We start from the raw sequence: 6,422 nt of genomic DNA, 5'->3' as shown, positions 1-6,422 counted from the left end.
ATAAGAGTTTTCTCTGGTAGAATGGAGATGAGACAATGACAGCACTGCCCCTCCTCTAACTGTTGCTGTGCACTGGTAGTTAGTTGGCTAAAAAAAAGCTGCTACATGTTTCCCTTTAAAGCAGGGGTCCCCAAAGTGGGTCCTGGAGGGTCGGCATCCTGCATGTTTTAGTTCTCTCCCTGGTTTAGCGCGCCTGGATCAAATGATGGCTCGTTAGAAGGCCTAAGAGGAATATTGACAAGCTGAAAAGGTTTTTACTACCACCAGGGAGAGAACTAAAACATGCAGGATGCCGGCCCTCGTGGACTGATTTTTGGACCAATGCTTTAAAGCATTAAAGACAAGTTCCCATCTTCTGAAGTTCCTGCTTTGGGGTCTGACATTGAGCCTGGGAGGAACCGAGCTCTGGCTGCTGTCTGTTTTTTTTCCCTGCTTTTGTCTGTGATGGAAGGCGCTTTCTGTCACCGCTCATTGGTCTTGTTCTAAATGAAATGAAAGAGGCAACTGAGTGTGCAACTGCTCTGTGCAATATATGTTCATTTTTCTGAGAGACAATGAATCAAGACGAGTTTCATATAACTGTTTTTGCCCATAAGAAGGAATCCTTTGAGTTGTGCTGCGATTTATGATGACTATTGGAACTCAACCATGTTGATACTGATAGTCACAATTAGATCTGCATACTTTCTTTAACGTATTTCTAAAACGTTCACGTTTATACAAATCAACTTTCCTAAACAAGAGGCCGATAAAAAGTATTTTGTTGTGGAGTTGTTGCTTAATTTCTTTCCATTACATAACATACAGTATGTTCACTGAGGGTTATTGATTAATAACACATAAATACAGTGAAGTACTCACACCCGAGGATGTCAGGTGTGACATCACTCATGATCAACAACATTTAGAAAATGTAAAAAAAACAAAACAACTTTGGTGTCCAGGTGAAAACTTGCTAAAAACCTGCAAAGAAATTAAAATATTTTAGATAAAACGATTGCATAAATATTCACTCATWTGAAGTGACTGACATAATTCAACAGAGGGACAGTGCTAGTGAACTCATAATGAGTGTAAAAGAGATCAGCTGAGTGCAATGAGTGTGTCTCAAGTGATTGTAGTATAAATACACACGTGTCTGGAAGGTCCATTCACTGGTTAATCAATATTCCTGGCTGCCATCACAACATGAAGATAAAAGAAAACTTCAAGCAAATCAGGAAAAAAAAGGTTAATGAGTGGCAAGTCAAGTTTATTTGTATAGCACAGTTCAGCAACAACGCAGTTCAAAGTGCTTCACATCATAAAATGTCACCGATTATGAAATAAGCATCAACATCCAATAATAKACTGTGGTACTTTTTGACAAAAATGCATCATGTTTCTTACATCAGAGTTCTCAAGTAACTAATGGAATGGAAAAAAGGAAATGATTTCATAAAAATGAGTAGGATTTATTGACTGATCTTTCTTAAATAGAACTGGTCACCAAAACATTCCACATTGTATTAAAGTTTTCAAAAGAAATGTGATAGTTTGAAAAAATGTACTGTATTTCTAATAAARCGTGACCCGACCTTAACCTTGTGCAGCTCATCTAACTCTGAATAACCTAGTCATAACTGCTGAATGAATCGTATTATTTGCTCCTCGGAATAGGGCATATGAAAGCTTTGGAACCACTGTGTGCGGAGTATAAAGTTGGAAAATCAAAAWAGCTTAAACTCACCTTTTGCATGAAGATAACTAAGCTTTGTCAGTTTAGTACTCAGTAATTAAACTGCCTGAAATTGCAACTTAAAAATGCATCTTTTGCCAATTCAATCAATTCCACTGTGTGAGTAAGTTGATTTTTCCTGTGGTGTGGCTGTTTCTTTTTCCATAAATATGAAATGCCTGCCAGTTATTAACAGACAGAGCATCTGCACAGTGTAGAATGAGATGAAGTAACACTATCAGGCCATTGCCTTTTTGTCTGCATGCCGCTTATAGCAAATGTTTTGCAAATGACCAATCATCTGTCCACCAGAGGCCAATGATCTATACACTCTCTATAAGTGCCATCAAAAGGCCARATAATTATAAACTCATGTAACTGGGAAATAATCCCCTGCTGTGGTGAATTTTGTCATCAGTGGAATCTACAAATCTGCATACTGTGTCATAAAATCAGCGGACATTATTATTGAGTCATGGTTCGCTTCATATTAAGGTCAGTTCAATGATCTATCGGTGCCACCAAGTGAACCAACAGGTCCGCTGCCAAGCCAGGTACAGGCCTGACAGGTGAKTGTATCTTCACAGGAGCATATTGGACATTTATATGCCAGAATGAGATTTAAGTTCATGCAGCATTGGAGATGCACTCATGSTACAGAATTTATTTTAGGCATTCTATCTTTCTTTGACTAAAAATGTGAAGAAGAAAAAAAGTCAGTTTTAACAGTGGCCATTAGTTGTGGCCTTAGTGACCAGAAAACTTTCGAACACAAACAGCCAAAACCAATCTGTCCTTTAATTGGGCTTAAAAGAGCTTCTTGGCTTCCAGGTCATATCTTTCCCCTATTAGTGCTTGTTAAGCCATTGCAGTGCCGCACATTCAACATCCACACAAGACTTYGGTAAAGACTGAACAGAATAAAAAGGAGCCAAGTCAGAGGAGAAGATGAAATGAACAACAGAAGAGCAAGAGTGCGGAAGCAGATGCTAAGAGTCTGGCGAAGTAAGATCGAAAAACAGGGATTCTTCTTTTCTTATCAGCGAAGGTCAACTGCCTGCTGTCTCCTCCAAACTCTCTTCAAACTCTTGACTAGTTATCTCAGCACTTGTGTCTCAATGTGAGTTTGGCTGAGTCTCTTTTTCTTAGTGTTGATGTTTCACAGACATGAGAACAAAAGCAGGGAAAGATACTAAAAAAAGAAGAAAAAAAAAAGAACCGAAGCAAAATATTTCCAACCTCTGAAAAGGAGTTATAAAAATTAAGTGCATCCAGTGTAAGTTATTTTATAGACATGTGTTACATCACACCGGAATCATTTTAACATGTGAAAACCATAAGACAAAACAAGACAGCAAAAGCAAAACCAAGTCTGCCAACTGTGGTGTTTCCTAAATGTGAAATCATACATAATACATTTAAGGGTACAATTTGAAAAAAAGGAGGGGAAAAAAAGACAAAACATACAAGTAATATATTCAAGTTTAAGAAAAGGGATGACGAGACTTTTGAGTAACTTTGTGGCTGCCAGTCTGTCACGGAGATTTTTTCTTCACCACCACAAATCTATTTTATGACAGAAGATAAATATTCAATGTAATTTCTGATAGGCTTTAAGTATTGTTTCAAAGGAAATAAATACTACAAAGCAAATATTAAAACACCTTCGATTGAACAGCGAGATCTTCTAAACCAAACATTTGTTTTATAATAAATTGTAATTAATATGTGAATTTTATAACAAAGAATGAGCAACATCACAATTAAATAATTGATTGCAGGTTATATATTTATTTTAATCTCAAAGTCTCTTTGCTTCTACAATTCTCTTTGCTAATCCTGTCAGTTCTCCTTTCACCATACATTAGTGCCGGAAATGTAGGCTTCTGTGAACTAAATTAAAGCTAAATAAATATGTTTAAAATATTTTCTGCATGTTTTTAGCAGTAAGCCTAAATGATATTGAGGGGTTTCCTTCAATGTATGTTTAATTCCTGCTTAAAGCTTATGTTCAAAAGTTTTTTTTTAATCTGACAAGTGAGCCTCATCACAATGCAATTTTTAATTTATTGAATATGACTGCAACACAAAACCAAACACGGCTGCCCAGATGAAAGCACAAATGTATGGCTTAGGTTACAATTGAGCTACTAGCTAACTGTAATTACTTTGGGCCCGAAGCATTGGGACGTTATTAGTTCTGTGTTGTACCAAAACCAGAATGTGTAGTCCACCAAAAATTAGGTTTAATATATTTTGCAACTTCACTGAAGCTAATGTATGTAATAAACGTCCCTGTGCTTAAGGGTTTTCTTTCTGCAGGATGAAATTAATAAAACGCTGGTACAGTAAATGGGGCTCTTTTGACTCAGGGAAGGGTGCCAGTAACAGATAGGTAGGGGAAAATGTAAATGAACTATTGATTATGCTGCAGCATCCTATAATGTAATTGAAAACTGCAATAAATAGCGAAACAATGTCCTAAAACTTTTTTTTTTTTCCCCAAAAGCCCCGACCAAATTTTGCTTATATTGATTAATTCAATTTCAGCTCATTTCCAAAACCAGTGAGTTCACTTCAGTTCAGTCGCGTGTCTTTTCTTCTACCTTTACATTGTGCATWTCTGTCTAAGCTTACAGGTGTATCGCCCAGTGCTTCTGATATTAACGCAAAACACATAATTTCCGGATTTTATTTGTACTTTGCAGGATATAGCCTACTTATTTATGTGTACCTTTGTGTCCGTGCGTGTGTCTGCGTGCGTGCGTTGCTTGTGGTTCTTTATATTCATACTGAGTGAGCATGTTGCACCTTCAAACAATTACAGTCACTTACTGTACTAATGTGTTTTTGGGGCTACTCTTGAAAGCAGCTCTCTTTTGCATCTGCCTGCGCCTGAGTGTGTCTGTGTGTGGTGTGGCCACAGGCTGAAAAGAGCCCTGGTTCACATGGGAACAAATGACAGGATCTGGTTTAGTGCGCCTATCTGTAAAAAAGAACACATGAAAGAAACCAAAACTTGTATAAGCACACATAGAGCTGCGATCCTGCCAGACCTCCCACAGAGAATTCTCACTAGCGTCAGTTGGTCACTTTATGGTCACTGGTTTGAACTCTGCATCCTTTCAACATTAATGAGCCGCCAAAGCAACGTGAAAGCTTCAGCTGCTTTTAAGCATGAGTAATAAAAAAAAATAAAAAAAACTCATTGCACAGATAGTGTGGGACTTATTTATGCAATCTACCTCTAAATKTATCTCTGTACATGTATCCTTAATATATTTTTTTTCTTGAAAAATAATGACTATAAAACACATCTTGAGTTTAATCCAGATCGACAGGATTGTTAGCTGCCAATAACAGAACAAAAAAGCTGTTTTCTGTGGAATTTAATTAAATGGAATATATTCATCAAATGCAGTATTTACTTGGAAAAAAAAGTCAGAATAAWGTCATTAATCTGTCACTATAATTAAACTCAGTCTTTGGGACATTTAACCATCAAGCAATAAGCCTCTTACTGTCCAATGAAAACCATGTGTCTCTTGATGGACTGGTTGTGAACATAAGTAGTTTGTAACCATGGAACCTTTCAGAAATCCAGTGCTAAAAAGTTGCTAGATTTTTTTTAAAACAATGGAATTGTGAAATATATATAAATATATACACCCATTACCTTAAGAATGATTTATTTGTCCACCTGGGTCATGATAAAATCTTAATATTAGTTTGTTTCAAGCCATATAAAAGCAGACCTGCTGGTTTGGTTCACGTCAACATCCTGCTACATAATGCAAATCAGAATCCTAAATTTAGGATTTTCTGCTCGAGGGCAGCAAGCATGTTTTCATCCCTTATAGTAAACTTGTTAACCCTGCTAAAGATATAACGTCATTGACTTAAATTCACTTTTATTTAGTTGCAGTAACCTTTATTTTGGGGTTTGCATTGTTTCATCTGCAGGATGCCACTGCAGGCCTGATGACACAAACAAAACATATAGAGTTCAATTTTAACATCACCACATTGGTYGGATATGAACTGAGTTGAGAAATGTTATGTTTTGCTTTTCAGACGCTACATGAAGGAGCACCAGATGATATCACTGACCTCATTCATCCTCCCGCTCCACCAGGACCTCCGAGGTCAGCTGACCAGCTGCTTCTCTTTGTTCCAACAGGACTTTTGAAGCAGAAAGATGACCGGGCTTTTCCCACACCAGGACCAGGGTAATGGAAAAAACTTTCCACATGTGCTCTACCCATGCTGTGAAAGGTTTAAAATCTTTCTGTTTTACATTTAGTCTCATTTGAATACCTTTTTAAGTCATTGATCTTTCTAGTGTGATTTTTTTTTAAGCAAAAAATGCTGTTTTTATCACTTCTTGAAATGATACAATACAATATGCTGAGTTGACAAGGTCAATATTACAAATTGGTTGTAGAATAATTAAATCCTGTTTTGGGTAGTTCACATATTCCAAGTTGTAGTCTTGTCTCACTGTAAGGTGACTACAGTGGGACAAGTCTCAATATTTTTTATTTTTGTAGATTTAAAGCTAAAAAAAAAAATCTATGTTTAGTTCATGTATATGAAGTTGAAGATTATTCACTCTTATTATCTAAACGTTGAGCTTAATGCTGCACAACTACACTTCAGGAGCACAGAGTTGAGGATGGTGACTTAAAATCATCTTATCCCTCAG

General features: G+C 36.8%; 1 long non-coding RNA gene across 1 annotated transcript in view; it reads left to right on the top strand.

The window, feature by feature from the left end:
• Positions 1-5,921, top strand: part of LOC103473536 (uncharacterized) — an 83,200-nt gene extending 77,279 nt beyond the window's left edge. The window contains exon 3 of the long non-coding RNA XR_535038.2: positions 5,792-5,921. This is a non-coding gene — a long non-coding RNA (uncharacterized LOC103473536). The remainder of the gene's footprint in view (positions 1-5,791) is intronic.
• The last annotated feature ends 501 nt before the right edge of the window (positions 5,922-6,422 follow it).

This window comes from Poecilia reticulata, linkage group LG12 (genome assembly GCF_000633615.1).
Source record: "Poecilia reticulata strain Guanapo linkage group LG12, Guppy_female_1.0+MT, whole genome shotgun sequence".
Lineage (NCBI taxonomy): Eukaryota > Metazoa > Chordata > Actinopteri > Cyprinodontiformes > Poeciliidae > Poecilia > Poecilia reticulata.
The sequence above is the reverse complement of the archived record's forward strand: the minus strand, read 5'-3'. Positions and strand labels throughout refer to the sequence as shown.